This window comes from Oncorhynchus gorbuscha, linkage group LG14 (assembly GCF_021184085.1).
Source record: "Oncorhynchus gorbuscha isolate QuinsamMale2020 ecotype Even-year linkage group LG14, OgorEven_v1.0, whole genome shotgun sequence".
Lineage (NCBI taxonomy): Eukaryota > Metazoa > Chordata > Actinopteri > Salmoniformes > Salmonidae > Oncorhynchus > Oncorhynchus gorbuscha.
In genome coordinates this window covers 55758824-55779120 of record NC_060186.1, presented here as the reverse complement: position 1 = coordinate 55779120, position 20297 = coordinate 55758824, and the positions used below count along the sequence as shown (strand labels likewise).

Here is a 20297-nt window from a genome sequence, read left to right as displayed (position 1 = left end):
GTCTGTTTGCCCATGCACAGACGCCTCAGGATTTACTATGGGAGTAAATGATACAGTCTCTCCTGGGGTTGCACACTATCCAGTTCCCGACACTGTTGCTGGATGACCCCATTTTTCACCCCCTCTAGATAAAGATGTTAGGATGAGAATGGCCAGCTTATTTCATCACAGACCGATAGTTGAGAAAACAGAATGGGGTAGGCCTAATTTTAGATCCTGCTCTCTGAACACAATTCTGAAAACTAGATATTTGGGCATGGGTAGATTTACTTTTGTCTCCACTTCAGTCTCTGAAAGAGCTGGAAAGGAAACAACCAGCATCAGCTGAGAAACAAAACGAGTGGATTCTGCATGCAACTCAATGGAGGAAGTGGTTTAGTTTCTTAAATGGTCAACATTGAATTCGTATGGTTATCACTGCATTGTCGGAACTAGAAGCACAAGCATTTCGCTACACTCGCATTAACATCTGCTAACCATGTGTATGTGACAAATAAAATTGGATTTGATTTGATTTGATTTACATCTAATGTGAAACGGTAGTAATAATGGTTGCAATGCTTTACATAAAGTGTTGTTTTTGCAGTTGAACTTAGGCTATATCGGCTTAAATATGTGACTTAAGAGGAATGCTGATCCCTTCTTTTCTTCTAGAGATGTTCCCTTATTTGCTCATGTCACTGAAATATGTAGTGTACAGTATTTTTGTTATATAGCCTAGCCTTCCAACCAAGGTTGGAGAACGAGGTTCTCCACAGAGAATCCAAGAATACTCCACTGATTAGAACTCTACTTTGTCAATGTCATGTTTTTATCAGGGATTCAGGAAGCCAGTGGACTGAGATCATATGCTGTCAGAACTGGAGGCCAGAGCCCGGAGATTAGACTACATTCTGACATGGTCTGAGAATTCCCAGTAAGTACCTTTTAATAAGTTAGACACTCCCCCTTGCATGTTTCACATTAATACACACAAGCCAGTCATGACCTAATAGAGGTCCTAAGTTAGGCTGAAAATGTTTTTCATTCAAAACGATAGACCTCTGGAATGGTCTCAGGTGATGGAATCCACACAAAATTGAGCAGTTTTCAACAATTCCCACATGGGGGTGCTCAAATGCTAACTAAACAAAAGAGAGTGTGTGAGAAGCTATGATAGAAGGGAAAACACTGCTATGATTTCATATTTCTGGTTGGGGGGGAGAATAAATAATTTGCCAAGTTTTGCCAATATTTTTGGCAGTTGCATCCGCAACCAATGCATTTGTATTTTTCTTACTTGTTCTTTATGAACATCAAGTTAACTGAACCAACAAAATAAAAATGCGGACAGAAAAACAGATGTGCTCAGCCCTGAGTATTTTATGGAGAAAGGGACTAAAAAAAAATCTATCTGCAAAAGGCATAAACTCAGAGATATACTCATGACTGGCTGTAGGGACTGTGAGGGACTTAAGTGAGAGGAGGGGAGCCCATCCTGGCTGGTGGATAGGATAGGGGGGGTTAAAGTTTTCCACACTCAGATACTGGAGGTGGTCCTCAGGGAACTGTGACCTGTTTACTGCCCCAGGCCTTAAAATGCTGCATCCAGGCCACTGAGGCCTGAGTGTCCAGGTGCTCTGAAGAAAATGTCACCCAAAGGATGAAGTATGTCAAAGGATAGTTCGTTTTTTTACATGTTGGAAGATGGATTGTGTCTTATTGTGGAATGTCAAACATTAAAATGCCTGTAGCATAATCAATAAATGCATGTTTCAATTATCAGAGGGAGAGTAAATCACCACCAGAGCCACTTATTTAGAAGATTTGTTAGACCAAAAGTTTTGTTTTGAATCTGCTTATCTATTTAATCCGTCAATAGATGTTTTATGAATAACTAATATATCCCGGTCAAACTCTTATGGTTAAATTGAGCAGGTCAGGGCTTTGGAATGGCTCATCCTTATAAAAGACAACTGCAGCTTTGTTGACTGCTGTGTGGACTGTGACCATGACTGTAAATCCCTCTTGAGTTTAGCATGCTTGGCCAGCTCCAGCTCAGAACACATATAGACTGTTACTGTTCCTCTGTCTGGACTATCTGAGTGCTGTTCTGTCCTATAGGAGGAGCATCTCGGAAGGGTCTCTTTCCAATCCCTGTTCCACCCCTGCCATCCTCGGACAACTGGGCTGGACACCTGCTGTTGGCCTCATTTTTTTTTTACGGCTGCGTGAATATGCACCAGTGGCGATCTGGAGCTATCAGCATTCTCAGAAACCTAAGAATGTTCTCTTACTGTATGTGCTGAATGTGCTCTTACTGTAATTTGAAATATAAGAAAAGGCTCTGGTGGGTGCCTCTGTCATTTTCAGTAGCCCCCCCATTGAAGTTAGGTTGAACATCTTCCATCTAGTGGTGACATGGGTAAAACGGACTGGTTGGTTCCACTAAAGGCTTGACTACACTCTTAACATCTATAACGCATCATTGGCTCTTACATTTAGATGAGAGAGAGACGGGCGAATCCAATCCCTGCTCCCACTTGAATCCTACACATTGCCTTGTCTAATCTCCCTGTAGAGACGTCAAACTGAAACAGTGCTTGTATTAACTGTTTAGTCATTGCCAGCCCAATGCTGTTGAAGTAAAGGTCATAGAGTCATGTAGAGTTCAGTCTTTTGTGTAGTAGAACTGATTGGAATAACTACTGAAATATGCCTTGGTTATTGGAAATACCAAGAATGAGTAAGATTGCATGACTTCATCTGTCAGATGGGACTGAGATTGGAGTAGTTCAATTGTATATAGGCCTTAGTCAAGTCGTCCTGAAGTTCCCCTGTAAGTTCATGACCCTTCAACTTCAAACCAGTGGCTCTGGAGGCAAAGCCTACTCTTAGTGATACTTTGACCTCAGCAAAGTAGCTATTGACTGCATGACAAATACATACAAAGTAAGTTGAACGGAAGTCTTAAGTCTGCGTCATTTCACCATTCTTTGTAGAGGCTCTTGGCCTGTGCTTAAATACGGGTTTGAAGGTAGTGGAACTGGATTGATACATTTTCTAACTGATATTCAACTGTCACTCTTTAGAGCTGTTTTCCTCTCCTGTCCTAAATGTGTAAGAATTCCACAGTCCCTTTCTGCTTTCACATCTACTTGTCTTTAACCTTTAGTTACAGTTTAATGAATCCCTCCATCAAATCTAGTCTGAAGTTTACGATATTCATTTCTAGACGCTGTCCTCATTACTGAGAGAGAGAGAGCACCATCTTGTCACCTCACTAACCCATAAACCTGTCCTAGCTTGACGATCTCTATTAAACTTCCCTTAGCATTCACCTGGTACGATGGCATGTGTGTCATCAGTAGGCATGCCGGTGGATGGGATGGATCCTGGCATCTACCAGGCTGTACATCACACCAGCTCTATCACTGGGCTTTATGGAGCGCATAATTGAAGCCAGGCTGCTGATAGGGCTGCTTCTCTGAATCTCCGCTTAGATGGGAGAAATCGATAGTGCGTGCTGTTCCTTCAAAAGCCACATGTTAAATATTACTGACTTAACCATTACACTCTGTTTTCAGCTATTTGACCGGGGCCCACAAGATAAAGCAGAGAGAACAACGCATGGCTCTGTCTTTCTCATTGCCCGGTTCTGCTATCTCAGTCTGCGGCGCAGCTGTCACTGTTTGCATATTTGATATACTGGGGATGCTGAAAAGGAACAGGTGTTGAGTATTAGTTCCATTATTTTATTTCCCCAAAAATGTGGACTGGAGTCAATAGAGTTGTCAGAGCACATTATTGTAATATATGGCAATCTGACGTTTAAATTGACCATTGCTGCAAAACATCACCCTCCCCTTTTCTCCAGGAAAAAAAGCAGGGGAAAAAAATAATGCAGTTCAGGTGGACTGACCTAATATAATAATAATAATAATAAAGAGAGATCAAAGAGAGATCAGAAAGATGCAACTTTCTTTGAACCATTTTTAAAAAATGCTTTCAATACGTTTTACATTGATTCCCCGCATGAAATATTCTACCTAAAACTCCGGTAGCAGATATTCTGCTATTTACATTCTTTCAAAGTTTTTGTAAACATATTGGATATGCAGTAGGTTACTGTTCCAGTATGGAAAGAGCTCTAAAACTGATTTGTCATACTGTACTTGTAACATCTTAATAGGATCATTGACCTCAATGACCTGTGGTAACACGCACGCACGCACGCACGCACGCACGCACGCACGCACGCACGCACGCACGCACGCACGCACGCACGCACGCACGCACGCACGCACGCACGCACGCACGCACGCACGCACGCACGCACGCACGCACGCACGCACGCACGCACACACACACACACACACACACACACACACACACACACACACACACACACACACACACACACACACACACACACACACACACACACACACACACACACACACACACACACACACACACACACACACACACACACCAGCAAACTTTGAAAAGGTGCTCTGTGAGAGCCCATTAGTGAGGAAAGGTCAGGTCCCCATAGGAATCAGTGGAAGCCATGCTGAATAATGGCATGCATATGGAATATGTAACTCACTAAAGAGGCACTCTCAGCACCTTGCATCTGATTTCCAAGTGACTTCAGGATGCAGGGGTCTTACCTCTTTTTACAAACTTAAAAATAAATTTACTTAAGTTTAGAAGTGATTGTGTTTTGCCTCTATTTTCAGAGGGAGTTTATTTCCTGAGGTTTCAACATTTCACGCTTATGGTTCTATATTTCTTTGTAGTCATATTTTGTAAACTTTTTTTATACTTTGTTTTTATTGAGGAACACAAAGAAAATACAAATAAAGTACAAGAACAAAAAAGATCTGGCAGTTACAGCGCACATCATATTCATCATATTAGTTACATCGACATCATCTTTGAATTAGACCATTTTCAAGTACGAAACCCATTTTTCCCAGTATTCTTGACCTCTCTTCTCTTGAGTTCTTAAAGCAAAGGTGTATTTCTTCTACAATATCTATCCATTGTGTCACTGTGGGAGGGTCTTTTTGGAGCCATTTCCTAGTGAAAGCCTTTTTACAGGCTGCCAGTAGGACAATCAAGAGGTACTTTTCTCTATTGTGTAAGTTATCAGGTATTTCACCCAAGTACAAAAAAATGAATGTTTGTTCTATGTCAAATCCCATTATTTTTCCAATGTTCGATCTTATTTCTCCCCAGTAAGTTTTGATTGCGGAGCAGGACCAGAAGATATGAGAGTGATCCACCCTTGATAGCCCACATTCTCTCCAAGAAGGGTGTAGTGTGCCAGTCTGTCTTGATTTCAGTTTAGGTGTTATGAAGAAACGTATAACATTCTTCCAACATAATTCTCTCCATGACCTTGAGTTGGTGGAGCTTTGTTGAGTATCTAATATGTTCAACCATGTTTCATCAGTTATTTCAATGTTAAGTTCCTCCTCCCATTGCTTTTTAATATAGTTTGTAGAATGTTTCTTTGAGGATTGAATACCCAAGTGAGATTTGAAATAGTTTTTTTGTTACTCCCCAAGTTGTATGCGTTACTGAATACTTGGATTCATTTGAGGTGCTCGAGGGTCAGTCACTTTTATCTCCCTTAAGAAATAGTGTCAAACTTGTAGGTATTTGTAAAAATCTTGCTTATCCAAGCCCTGTTTTTTAAAACTTAGGTCCTGGAAGTTATCTAGGTTCCCATTCCTTATAATTGTACTGAATGATGTGATGCCTTTCTGCGTCCACTGTTTAAATCTGCTGTCCTGAGTTGCAGGACTGAGCTAGGTTCGTATGCGGGCCAACTCAGCCGTTTGACCGCTTTGTCTAAATTATTTTGCTTAACTACCCTAAATCATGTCTTAAGAGCGAAATTAATCCATTGATTTTGTCTATTGTGTATTTCTATTACCATGTCCTTGTTAGTCATACAGTCAGTTTTGGGAATCTCCATGTCTTTCCATTTGGATTCATATTGTGAATTGCACAAACACACCAGAGATCTCAATTGGAGGTCACAAAATCATATTTTAGGTTTGGTAAGGCCATACTCCCACAGTTGTTTGGTAATTGTAATGTTGTATATCTAATTATTGGTCTCTTACTGTTCCAGATAAACCTTGATATCTGTTTATCCCTCAACTGTTTAGGTGGAATTTCTATGGGCAGTGATTGGAACAAATACAGTAACCTTGGCAGGATGTTTATTTTGATTGTTTCAATTCTACTGCTAAGATCTAAGGGAAGTGAATTCCACCTATAGGTCATCATATATTTTCTTGTTGATGTGATCGTAATACACGTCATAAAGTTTGGGTGTATCTTTTGGTAAATTTACTCCCAGATATTTAATGGATGAGGAGGTCCTGCTCTTCAGCTCTTCCTGTGGGGTATAATTATATACTAGGGCTTGGGTCTTGTGTATGTAAAGCACATACCCTGAATGTATTCCAAATGTTTGTAAAACATCCATTGATCTAGGTACACTTGAGCCTTGGTCTTTAAGGAATAACAGAACGTCATCAGCATACATGCATATCTTATGTTCCCTGCCTCTTATTGTTATTCCCTCTAAGGTTGGGTCCTGTCTTATTGCCTGTGCTAATGGTTCCAGGTACAAGGAGAAGAGCGTGGGTGATAGATTACAGCCTTGTCTTGCCCCTCGCTCTAATTTTATTGTTTCGTGTCAAATGTCCATTTATCTTTATTCTAGCAGTCGGACATGAATACAGTGTTTTGATGCACTGTATCACTTCTTTGTTGAAACAAAATCTTTCCATAACTTGGAATAGGTAATCCCATCCCACTGAATCAAATGCTTTTTCACTTCTTCTCTATAAATCTGGTAAATTTCCTGTTTTACCTTTTGAATCTCTCGTAATATAAGAGGGTCTTTGTATTGACTATGAGATCGTTCTAAGTTTCTTAATGTTTCCTGTCATTTAAATGTTCAGTTTTTGGGCTTTAATATTTTTCTTCAGAGATGTGGCTATGATCTTTCCTCTAATAACTGCCATAGCTGCATCCTACAATGTAGCAGGAGATACTTCACCGTTATCATTATTCTCCAGATAGATGTTAAATTCTGTCTTTATTAATTCCTTGAATGCTGGATCATTCAGCATGCTTGTATTAAGTCTCCATATATCAAATCAAATGTATTTATATAGCCCTTCTTATATCTGCTAATATCTCAAAGTGCTGTACAGAAACACAGCCTAAAACCCCAAACAGCAAGCAATGCAAGTGTAGAAGCATGGTGGCTAGGAAAAACTCCAGAGAAAGGCCAAAATCTAGGAAGAAACCTAGAGAGGAACCAAACTATGAGGGGTGGCCAGTCCTCTTCTGGCTGTGCCGGGTGGAGATTATAACAGAACATGGCCAAGATGTTCAAATGTTCATAAATGACCAGCATGGTCAAGTAATAATAATCACAGCTAGGGTGCAACAGGCCAGCACCTCAGGAGCAAATGTCAGTTGGCTTTTCATAGCCGATCATTCAGAGTATCTCTACCGCTCCTGCTGTCTCTAGAGAGTTTAAAACAGCAGGTCTGGGACAGGTAGCATGTCCGGTGAACAGGTCAGGGTTCCATAGCCGCAGGCAGAACAGTTGAAACTGGAGCAGCAGCACGACCAGGTGGACTGGGGACAGCAAGGAGTCGTCATGCCAGGTAGTCATGAGGCATGGTCCTAGGGCTCAGGTCCTCCGAGAGAAAGAGAGAATTCGAGGGAGAATACTTCAATTGACACAGGACACCGGATAAGACAGGAGAAATACTTCAGATATAACAGACTGACCTTAGCCCCTGACACATAAACTACTGCATTATAAATACTGGAGGCTGAGACAGGAGGGGTCAGGAGACACTGTGGCCCCATCCTATGATACCCCCCGGATAGGGCCAAACAGGCCTATAACCCCACCCACTTTGCCACAGCCCCCACACCAATAGAGGGACATCTTCAACCACCAATTTACCATCCTGAGACAAAGCCGAATGTAGCCCACAAAGATCTCTGCCACGGCACAACCCAAGGGGGGGGGGGGGGGGGCAGGAAGACCATGTCAGTGACTCAACCCACTCAAGTGACACACCCTTCCTAGGGACTGCATGGAAGAGACCCAGTAAGCGAGTGACTCAGCCCCTGTAATAGGGTTGGAGGCAGAGAATCCCAGTGGAGAGAGGGGAACCGGCCAGGCAGAGGCCTCAAGGGCGGTTCGTTGCTCCAGTGCCTTTCCATTCAACTTCACACTCCTGGGCCAGACTACACTCAATCATAAGACCTACTGAAGAGATGAGTCTTCAATATCGACTTAAAGGTCGAGACCGAGTCTGCGTCTCTCACATGGATAGGCAGACCATTCCATAAAAATTGAGCTCTGTAGGAGGAAGCCCTGCCTCCAGCTGTTTGCTTAGAAATTCTAGGGACAATTAGGAGGCTTGTGACCGTAGTGTACGTGTAGGTATGTACGGCAGGACCAAATTGGAAAGATCGGTAGGAGCAAGCCCATGTAATGCTTTGTAGGTTAGCAGTAAAACCTTGAAAACAGCCCTTGCACTGAAGCCAGTGTAGGGAGGCTAGCACTGGAGTAATATGATCAAATGTTTGGGTTCTAGTCAGGATTCTAGCAGCCATATTAGGCACTAACTAAAGTTTATTTGGTGCTTTATCCGGGTAGCTGGAAAGTAGAGAACTGCACTAGTCTAACCGAAAAAGTGACAAAAGCATGGATACATTTTTCTGCATCATTTTTGGGCAGAACATTTTTGATTTTTGCAATGTTACGTAGATGTAAAAAAGCTGTCCTTGAAACAGTCTTGATATGTTCGTCAAAAGAGAGATCAGGGTCCAGAGTAACGCCGAGGTCCTTCACAGTTTTATTTGAGATGATATATTATTTATTGGTTTGCTATCAAGGTGTAGAGTTAGGTAAACTCCATTATGACCTGCTAAATTACCCGATCCTACAATCCTTAAGCTATGTCTATCTGCATTGTACATGAAAAAGTAGTCTAAACCTAGAGGATTCAGTGTGGCGGGATGAGTAAAAAGTATATTCCTTATCGGTCTTATTGGTGTCACGCCATACATCGAGGAGTCCTAGATCCTGCAGTATCCTATTGATCTTTTTAGCAACTAGACTCATTTTCCTATTTTGATTTGTGTTGTCAAATTTTTAGTTTAAAATCGTGTTAAAATCTCCTCCACAGATAAGAGTGCCAGAGGTTTCTGTGGCAATTAAATCAAACACCTTCCTGTAGAAGACCATGTCACTCCCTGAGGGCGTGTATACATTAAATAATATAACTTCCTGTAGAAGACCATGTCACTCCCTGGGGGTGTGTATACATTAAATAATGTAACTTCCTGTAGAAGACCATGTCACTCCCTGGGGGTGTGTATACATTAAATAATGTAACTTCCTGTAGAAGACCATGTCACTCCCTGGGGATGTGTATACATTAAATAATGTAACTTCCTGTAGAAGACCATGTCACTCCCTGGGGATGTGTATACATTAAATAATATAACTTCCTGTAGAAGACCATGTCACTCCCTGGGGGTGCGTATACATTAAATAATGTAACTTCATGTAGAAGACCATGTCACTCCCTGGGGGCATGTATACATTAAATAATGTAACTTCCTGTATAATATAATAATAACCATGTCACTCCCTGGAGGTGTGTATACATTAAATAATGTAACTTCCTGTAGAAGACCATGTCACTCCCTGGGGATGTGTATACATTAAATACTATAACTTCCTGTATAATATAATAATAACCATGTCACTCCCTGGAGGTGTGTATACATTAAATAATGTAACTTCCTGTAGAAGACCATGTCACTCCCTGGAGGTGTGTATACATTAAATAATGTAACTTCCTGTAGAAGACCATGTCCCTCCCTGGGGATGTGTATACATTAAATAATGTAACTTCCTGTAGAAGACCATGTCACTCCCTGGAGGTGTGTATACATTAAATAATGTAACTTCCTGTAGAAGACCATGTCACTCCCTGGGGGCATGTATACATTAAATAATGTAACTTCCTGTAGAAGACCATGTCACTCCCTGGAGGTGTGTATACATTAAATAATGTAACTTCCTGTAGAAGACCATGTCACTCCCTGGAGGTGTGTATACATTAAATAATGTAACTTCCTGTAGAAGACCATGTCACTCCCTGGGAGTGTGTATACATTAAATAATATAACTTCCTGTAGAAGACCATGTCACTCCCTGGAGGTGTGTATACATTAAATAATGTAACTTCCTGTAGAAGACCATGTCCCTCCCTGGGGATGCGTATACATTAAATAATATAACTTCCTGTAGAAGACCATGTCACTCCCTGGGGGTGTGTATACATTAAATAATGTAACTTCCTGTAGAAGACCATGTCACTCCCTGGGGGTGTGTATACATTAAATAATGTAACTTCCTGTAGAAGACCATGTCACTCCCTGGGAGTGTGTATACATTAAATAATATAACTTCCTGTAGAAGACCATGTCACTCCCTGGAGGTGTGTATACATTAAATAATGTAACTTCCTGTAGAAGACCATGTCACTCCCTGGGGGTGTGTATACATTAAATAATGTAACTTCCTGTAGAAGACCCTGGGGGCACGTTTACATTAAATAATGTAACTTCCTTGTTATCCAGTTTATATTTAACAAGTATAAACCTACCCTCCTTTTCTTTAATTTCTACATAAACTCAAAATTAACTGAATTTGGGATCAAGATTGCAATTCCCCTTCTTCCCATTTTGTAAAAGGAAAAAAAAGTATTCCTATATCCAATTTTCTTGAGTTTCTCGTGTTCAGATGTGGTTAAGTGCGTTTCCTGTTCAGAATAGTATGTCACCTCTCTCCCGTTTCATCTTTGCTATTACCTTACTTCTCTTGATGTCACTCCCCAGTGTTTACATTGAGACTGATGACCTTACTTCTCTTGATGTCACTCCCCAGTCCGTTTACATTGAGACTTGTGACCTTACTTCTCTTGATGTCACTCCCCAGTCCGTTTACATTGAGACTTATGACCTTACTTCTCTTGATGTCACTCCCCAGTCCGTTTACATTGAGACTTGTGACCTTACTTCTCTTGATGTCACTCCCCAGTCCGTTTACATTGAGACTTGTGACCTTACTTCTCTTGATGTCACTCCCCAGTCCGTTTACATTGAGACTTGTGACCTTACTTCTCTTGATGTCACTCCCCAGTCCGTTTACATTGAGACTTGTGACCTTACTTCTCTTGATGTCACTCCCCAGTCCGTTTACATTGAGACTTGTGACCTTACTTCTCTTGATGTCACTCCCCAGTCCGTTTACATTGAGACTTGTGACCTTACTTCTCTTGATGTCACTCCCCAGTCCGTTTACATTGAGACTTATGACCTTATATTCCCGATGATGCATCGATATAAATAAAACCCTGTGCACCATATCTGCCTGCTTATCATGAGCCTAAAAATTAACGATAAATCAAGAACGATAATAAAGTAAACCAAAGTGGGGAAATACTTTGGTATTTGGACTCCCATGTCAGAGGACTGTCTCTTGCCTCTGGGGTCTGAGGGGATGAGTCTGTCCGCAGGATGGGCCCCTCGCTCAGATATGAAAATGCGTGAACTAGTCAGTCATAAACAAGACCTGTTGGAACCGAAAATAATAAGGGCGCCTATTCAATAAACTTGAGGTTGATCGGTCAGTAGGTTGAGTTCAAAAACCTGCCCTGAGGCTGAGAGCCCTCCATCCTCCTCCCCTTGCGGGAAGCATGTTTGCAACAGGTGTTTGGTGACAGGGTCAAGGATGCATTTTCTGATTACTGTCGCTGGTTTCTCTGCCAAAACAGTTGGGTCTATGTGGGTATATGGAGGACGCTAGAGAGCCTGCTGGCCCCGGCAGCTAAAGCATGGAGACATATGCCCAACGTCTGTTCTCACTCCCTGTGTGCCGGAGTCAAACGGCAGCAGCACATGCAGACTTTCAAAATAGCAATTAGCTTGAGTATAGATCATCATGAGATGGCCTCAGTTTGGGGAAACTAATGATGAAGTTACATAGGCTTTTTCAAATAATTTCATTAATAGATCATCTGGTAGTCCCAAAATGGCGGAACTCTCAATGAATATCCAACTATTTTTGGTTTTTAAGATATTTTCAGAAAATGTCTGTTCCCAGCAGTGGAATTTCAATGGAATTTCTGCACTATACCTGCGTTGTTTGACTGAACCCTCATTCGTTGGTTCTTTTTGGCATCCGGGCTGCCCCAGTAATACCATGGAGACCAATTAGAATATGCCTAGTGATATAATTCAGAAACTGTGTTGATGGAAACATGGTCCTAATGATCATGTCAGAGACCCAACCAAAGCAGAGGCCTCTTCTGCTGTTGCTCTTATCGTGGCCAGACGGGGCCCTAACCTGTTTGCCCTCTCCATTGCTGATTCATAGCCTGAAACTTCTCTTTCATAACCATGCTCCCATCATTCATCATGTCTGAGCTGAAGCCTTTAAGAAAAATGTCAGTGCTTTAGTCCTCTACGTTTTCTACTGAAAGGCGTCCAAGAGTCTGAACTCTTAATTCAATAAGAGATAAATTGAAAAAAATTGCAAATGTAAGCCGTATTCGCTGGCCAGAACCTAGGAGTGGGATTTTATTCCCCCTCGCTCTCTGTGCTGTAAATCTTCCCAGAGTTCCATGTTCTTGGCTCCAAACAATTAAGAAACTGTTCATTAGACTGACACAAACCAGAGAGAACCATGAGGGTGGGAAGTGGCTCTCTGTATGCAAGAGTCTTGGACGGGGCCCAAAGTCCCCCTGAGGGCCTGCTGATTTGGTCACCATACAGAAGGTGGGACTGGGATGGGAAGGCTTTGGGTTCAACTTAATCCATTTATTTTGTTTCAGTCAACAGAGACCTTTGTAAAGTCTGAGCCTATCCATACATTGAGTTAAAAGGCACAGCGACTGCCAAACAAATGATTTAGCTTGCGTTCCATCCCCTCAGAGGAATACTGGTTTTGATTGCAGTAGCCAATATTTTCGTTCAACTGAAGTATTTAATTTAATTGTGGTTTGAAACTGTGTGTTTCATTTCACTACTGTGAGCTGACTGTTTGGTAGAGTTTGATTGATGGACAACCAGAAATGTTTATATATCAACCAATGGAATTCAAATATTTTTGGATGTGTTTTAGCGATTGATTAAAAAGCACATTCAGCAGACAGGTTCCAATAAAAGGCAACATTTTGGGGGGAAATGGTAGGCCGTAAGGGTAACAGTCAGAACTTCAAAGGTCTTCTGTCTTTTTTTAGTACTGCGTTAAACTGATGCTGATTTTGTTTTGGATTCCTGGTGGAACGGCAGCTCAGCCTCGCTCAGTAAAGTGGATGACATGACATTGCCCAGCTCCCGGCTTTGGGGTTATTTTTTTCGTTAAAGAGGGAGCTCTGGGTAAGCCACAGTCAAGGCCTTGTGTCAGTGTTTACTAAATGGGATTCTCTGGAGCACTGGCAGCTCTTCAATCCCCATTAAATGCTCTGTCTGGACCCTGATTGTGTAGTGTAGTGTAGTGGAGGAGCTGCTTGCTTTCTCCCAGCCCTGAGCTCCAGAGATGGCCAGGTCGTTACTGGAAAAAAAGAATGTGTTCTCAATGTGTTACCCTGTTAAATGAAGGCAATATTAATCTCATTCCTCCTACTACTCCTCTTCCTCCTCCAGATATCAGAGTTTGGAGTGAACAGTAAAGGGAAATAGTAGTTTAATGGTAACCTTTTGGCCTTGACTTTAGATTGACTTTATTTCCTCTTTTTCTCTCGTCAGTCCACCCAAGTGATAACAGGGAAGAACGGCTGATTTCCTCATAGGTGAGGGTAAACGCTGACGGACTGTTCCCTGTTAGTGCCCTTGACGTGGGCTCCTTTAGGTTATCACACCCCGCCTTTGGCACTGCATCTGTTCTCATTAGACTGTTGTGGAACCTCGTAGCCATCTGCAGAGGTTTCTACAGCAGGCCAGGCCACCCTCTTTTTCTCTGTGGACCTGGCGTGCTACCAAGCGTTAGAACGGGAGACTGGCCTTTGTGATTTGTCTGCTTGTACCCAGGCCTGAGTTATGCCATCCCTCCTGTACCGTGAACACAGGGATTGGATGGACCCCTGGAGACCACCTCTTCTTTTATTATCTCACAGCGAATCCACTGGTTGCCATTAGCTTGGAAATATATTCATCTCCAGGGTCAATCACATTCTTATTCATGACTTTTTCATTGATCATCCAGTTGAAGACAATGATGGAGTAGGCCTATGTTTTTAAATCATTTTAGTTCAACTTTGTTTTTAGAGCTCACTTCTTAAAGTAATATGTTCCTATTTTATTCTGTCATTTTTGTTAATATAGAGCAGGTCATTTTGTTTGACAAGAAACTTCTCAAAGGTCACTGGTCACCATCGCTGGTTAATCAATTCAAAACCCCTCTGGTTCATTATATCTGTTGTTTTGAGTGTGGAAACATGAGCTTCCTGTTATCTTTGGAGAAAAAAAATCTTAAGAATATTCTAAAACGTCTCTCCCCATTTTTACTATGGTGGCTTCAAACAATGGGTGTTATTTTCATAACCATGCTTTGAATTTCATCCCCCAGGGTTGCCTCTTTCCCTCCCTCTCTCCGTCCAGAAACAGAACCAGCTTTGTTTTTGTAATGATCACTTAAATGACACTTCCAAAGCTCAAGGTCAGAGCGACTTCCCCTTTCGGTTTGATTTAAGTGGCACCTAGCCACGCTACTGTAGCTAATCAAAAGGATTTATGGATTGCATCACTTTGGCCTGGAATAAGGGGTGTTTGTTGACACTCTCCTCCAGGTGTTTTGGATGTTTTTTACTCACTATTATTGTAGCTGATGGAAGGCAGCTGGGGAGACCTTCCACTTGTTTGGTTTTAAAGGGTTTGGCAGAACGTGCAAACCTCTCCTCCCGCTTATCCGGAAAGTCTGTGTGTAAGCTTCCATAATTACATTGATCTTGAGAGGGTTTTACGACCTGCTGACGCAGTCTATCAACATTTCAACATGGCTCTTGTTAACGGCTGCAGTGTTTTGCATATTCCAAGTTCACGTACAACCACGTGTGCTTCTCGGGTTTCCTGGTAATTGGGATTTTTCACATGATCCTGAAGTAGAGGACCAGAAGTAGGGAGGATGGGACAGACAGGCAGACGAGGGTTGGGCCTCAGAGCATTGCCAAATGGTTCCTCTCCTTGATTGAGTCAGAGAGACTGTCAGGCCAGAGGCGTGGACTACGAAAACCAGATGTTGACTTCACTCTACATCTCCATAACCCTAAAAATGGATTGCAGTATAGTCCTAGTATTAGAAGCCTCGATAAAACGCTGTTTCGCAGCATTGTGTAGTGTGCTTTTGTGTTTTTTTCTTTCTTTAAATGCAGGATGCCAGGAAGTCATTATTAGGCCCCCTTATCCAAGGAAATGTATCGTGCCCCTGAGTTTCCACCCAATCTCATCTTTTGGTCTGGTTTGAGTGAACACAACAGCCTGGGACAAAACCCTCCAAGCGACCTAAATCTATCTTAGGCACTTATTTGGAATTTATGTGTGATTACTTACCATTAAGTGCCTAATAAGTGCCTTAGAAGGGTAACGGGAGGAGGATTTATGTCACAATAGAATGGCCGACAGGGGTACGACGTCTTAGGCCAACTTAAGATGGACGACCACAGTAAATGAAAGTGAGCAGTGAAGGATGGGTTGGATTGAGAACCTTTAGTCAAATACTGCCTCTGGCTGAGCTTCGCAGCCCCCTGAGTCCCTAGAGGCAGCAGGTCATTGTTGTGTTCAAATATCCTGACCTTTAGTAATGAGAAGGCAGGTTAGAGGACGACCTGGAAGCGCTTTGTCTGCATCTCCTGGGAACACAAACACCATCAGTATGCACAGGAACAGCTGCAGGGTGCTCCATGTCAATGAACACGTTGTGACACCTATTTGAATTTCACTGCAAAGAAATTTGGGAACCCTTTTATGGGAGCCTTGCTGTGTGAGAAAAACAGATAGCTAAGTGTATGTGTTGTGGGAGCGGATAACTGGTAAATCAGTCACTCAAATGTTTTATATTAAACTTGAATCGAACAGTACACATAAACCTAGGCCATGACCTAACATTGGCTTCCCAATAGTACATGTGTCATGGTTTGTTGATTGTTCTGGACGTGGTGGAAAAAATGAACGCTGGGGGCGGTTAAGCTGATAAGTCGTTTGCTTTTTGATGAGAGCTCCGGGTTTGGCAGAGATGTAGATTTGTATGCCCTTCCTTCAAAATTCCTGTTAAAATGATGTTATGTCACCTGATAATGATATAGGCTAGTAGGCATTGTGAGACAAGAATGGGTCCCAGACCCAATATTTGCTTGTCTGGTAACTCTATTCATCTCTTTATCTTTACAGATAATCCATAGGCAACTTTGCTAATAGCTGTTCCGCCCACTAAAGAATGAAGGTGTGTGTGTGTGTGTGTGTGTGTGTGCGTGTGCGTGTGCGTGTGTGTGTGTGTGTGTGTGTGTGTGTGTGTGTGTGTGTGTGTGTGTGTGTGTGTGTGTGTGCGTGTGCGTGTGCGTGTGTGTGTGTGTGTTGGTCTCAAGGTATTTTAGTAGTTCACAGATTCAATACTGGGGATTTAGTTTTAGGGCTGATTTTACTCCAAAGGGTGTCCGCTACTCCCCCTTTTCATCCTGCCATTATTTGATTTGTTTAGAGGATTACTCAGCCTACTTTGGCTTTGGTGTTGCTTCTCCCCACTGTGCTTTCATCACTGCAGATTTCCCATGTTGATAGCCCCATGTCATCCGATCCTATTTCTTCCTGTCCTAAAACCTAGTCCCATACGGTGTACAGTGTGAGTTTCAGAAGCAATTTACGTATCTAGCGTGAAATTGAACAGCTGAAATAAGGCGCAGAGCAGAGATGTTTCTTGGCAGCTCTCCAGGAAGGGCTGCGGTTGCTAATCTGCTTTCTGGGCTTTGCTTTTCCCCCTGTCTTTGGTTGTTAAGCACTTTAGGAAAATGCATCTTAAGTGCTCTTTCATGTGTTTTTGTTATACTTATTGAGTTTAGCTTGCATGTGAATTCGCAGCATAGCATGCTCAGAGCAAAAGTCAGTGACTGGAGGGGAGGAAGAGCAGTGCTTCTTGGCATAGATCCTGGGAGATGTTCTCGTAAGGCTGCCTGCCTGGGTTTTTGCTCAGTATAGTTGATCCTATAGCAGAGGTTGCTTTTGCTTTTGGAGTTTTCTTGAAAGAAAAAACATTTGAACTTTGATCCAATACAATTGAGAGAGACGTCCATGTTGAATAGAACAAGACAGTAAGCCAGCAGGAATCCAAATGTCTATGACTCATTATTCAAATGTAAAACAAAAATGAGGAAAAAGATCTTTGAAAGCAAAAAGGGGATTACTTTTTCCTCGATGGTAGTCCGTCTTTTCCACAAAAGCTTTCAGGAGTTGATATAGGCCTACCTTTACTCAGTGGTGGAGGAGACCAAATACTGCGGCGTCTTCGAACTAAAAACAAGAAGAGTTTTGGAATCTATTCATGCCATTGGAAATTCCAATGTAAACAACGCTTATGATTTAGAAGTGAACAGTTTTCTCATGTCATTACTTGTTTTGAACCCCCAACCACCTTCATTCTCCTTCAGCAGACTGGGTGATTTGTTATTTTTCTATATTCTTCTGTCCTCCCGGGGTTTTGTTGCCAAGGCAATGGTTGACAAATGCGGCTCTGGGATTTGTGCGGGTATGTATCTGCAAAATGCCTGTGTTAAACACGACCAGAGGATCCGATCAGACCCTGAGGCGCGGGAATAAGGGAGACACACTGGTGTCTGAGGATGCCCTTCACTCAAAGGAAATGAGCCTGTGATAAAAGGTTGTTGCCCGAATTCCTCCCCATGTGTTGTCATCGCAAAAGTAAATACTCTGGGTGATGGTTTTGTGGTCTAAATCAACTGGCTTTCTTGCTCAGCTCAAGAGGATAATTTCCCCGAATTGAGCTCAAATGTAAAGAACATTCGTTTTTTCCGAAACATCCATTTACATCAACCTAAAATGACATCAAACTTCTCAGAAGAGGATTCGTACACAGGACTCAGTGATTCCATAGTTTTGAACTTGCCCAGTGAATTGGAGTGACTCCTTTGGAAATGAGTGCTGACTGTGACTCAAGCCAAGCCTCATTGAAGTAATTGGCTTGCACCATGCTGGGACTGTGCCGTTCAGTGACCAGGCAGGGGGAGATGGAAATAATTTGTGAGCAGGATGTATGTGAATTAATTGGGCCTGTGTTTAGGACTTCATCTAAATTAGTATAGAAGTGTTTTACCCTCAAAGATCTTACAGACACATTTTTGTACCAAAACAGCAGAGACCAACTTAGTTTTGCCGCAGGAAAAAACTGATGCTATACTGGAATTGTAAAGAACATTTAGCCGACATAGAGCATTGTCTCTCTTTACTACCCTTCAAAAATTGTTCAGCAAACTAGAGCATATGTTGGTACCTTGGCTTGTCTTCTTGTGATGTAATAAATAAAGCCAGATGTTTTCCTTGTCAAATGCTAATGATGTTCCTTTCCCCTCCTAATATAGACCACATGGTCTATGTTGTAAATAGTAACATGCATAGAACATGCAGGCTACATATCTGGGAGACAGAAAAAAGCATGGAATGTAGAAGTGGTTTCCATAAAAAGTCAGGTTGAACAACTTAAAGATGCACTTTGCAGAAATCGCTCCACCATTTCCTAGTTGCTAAAATTCGAATTGTTCGCCTAATTTTAGTTTGTGACAAAACAAGCAAGTATAGTGTAGAGCAGGTATTCCCTGGGGGTACGCGCAATGCCGTCGGGGGCACACCAAATAAAAATGTGATTCACATTTTTAAAACTTTTTTTTTATCTTCACATTTTCAAACAGTCCATTTATGTTTTCCAACGGGGCTATACCTTTGGGTGAGGTTTTTTTCTCACCTGAGTAGCCTCGTTTCACTGCCAAAAATTAAACTTAACCATGTTCAGCGAAATAACAATACAATGTCAAATACAGGTAGCCTAGTCAAATAATTAACATCCAATCACATTAACCGTTAATCTCTCGTGGGAATTCCACTAACGGTTCGTATGTAGCCAAACGTAGCTGCTGATCAGTTTGGTATCTGTACTGATGGCGTAAAAGCCATGACAGGGAGACATAGTGGAGTGGTAACGAGCGTGCAAGCAGTTGCTCCCGACGCGACTTGGGTACACTGCAGCATCCACCGAGAGGCTCTTGCTGCCAAGGGAATGCATGACAACTTGAAATACGTTTTTGACCCTACAGTGAAAATGGTTAACTTTGTTAAAGCAAGGCCACTGAACTCTCTTGTATTTTCTGCTCTATGCAATGATAAGGGCAACGACCATGTAACGCTTTTACAACATACAGAAGTGCGCTGGTTATCAAGGGGCAAAGTATGGCACGTTTTTTTGTATTGAGAGACAAGACTGGTGTTTTAGGGGAACTATTTAATGAAGCTGCCAGTTGAGGACTTGTGAGGTGTCTGTTTCTCAAACTAGACACTCTAATATACTTGTCCTCTTACTCAGTTGTGCACCGGGGCCTCACACTCCTTTTTCTATTCTGTTTAGAGACTGTTTGCGCTGTTCTGTGAAGGGAGTAGTACACAGCGTTGTACGAGATCTTCAGTTTCTTGGCATTTTCGCGCATGGAATAGCCTTAATTTCAGAAGAAAGTTATTTGTTTCTGGCCATTTTGAGCCTATAATCGAACCCACAAATGCTGATGCTCCAGATACTCAACTAGTCTAAAGAAGGACAGTTGTATTGCTTCTTTAATCAGCACAATGGTTTTCAGCTGTGCTAACATAATTGCAAAAGGCTTTTCTAATCATCAATTAGCCTTTTAAAATGATAAAACTTGGATTAGCTAACACAACGTGCCATTTGAACACAGGAGTGATGTTTGCTGATAATGGGCCTATCTAGATATTCCATCAAAAATCATCTGTTTCCAGCTACAGTAGTCATTTACAACGTTAACAATGTCTACACTGTATTTCTGATTAATTTGATGTTGTTTTAATGGACAAAAAAGTGCTTTTCTTTCAAAAACAAGGACATTTCTAAGTGACCTCAACATTTTTTGGGGTACACTCAACATTGTAACCAAGATGGCATAGCAGTTTAG

General features: G+C 41.9%; 1 protein-coding gene across 3 annotated transcripts in view; it reads left to right on the top strand.

Annotated features, from left to right (window-relative positions):
* The window catches only part of LOC123995145 (protein dispatched homolog 1-like), a 76828-nt gene that overhangs the window by 4748 nt on the left and 51783 nt on the right, over positions 1-20297 (top strand). For all 3 annotated transcript variants that reach the window (XM_046298535.1, XM_046298534.1, XM_046298529.1), the window contains exon 2: positions 819-916. The gene's annotated coding sequence lies outside the window, so the exon portion shown is untranslated. The remainder of the gene's footprint in view (positions 1-818; positions 917-20297) is intronic.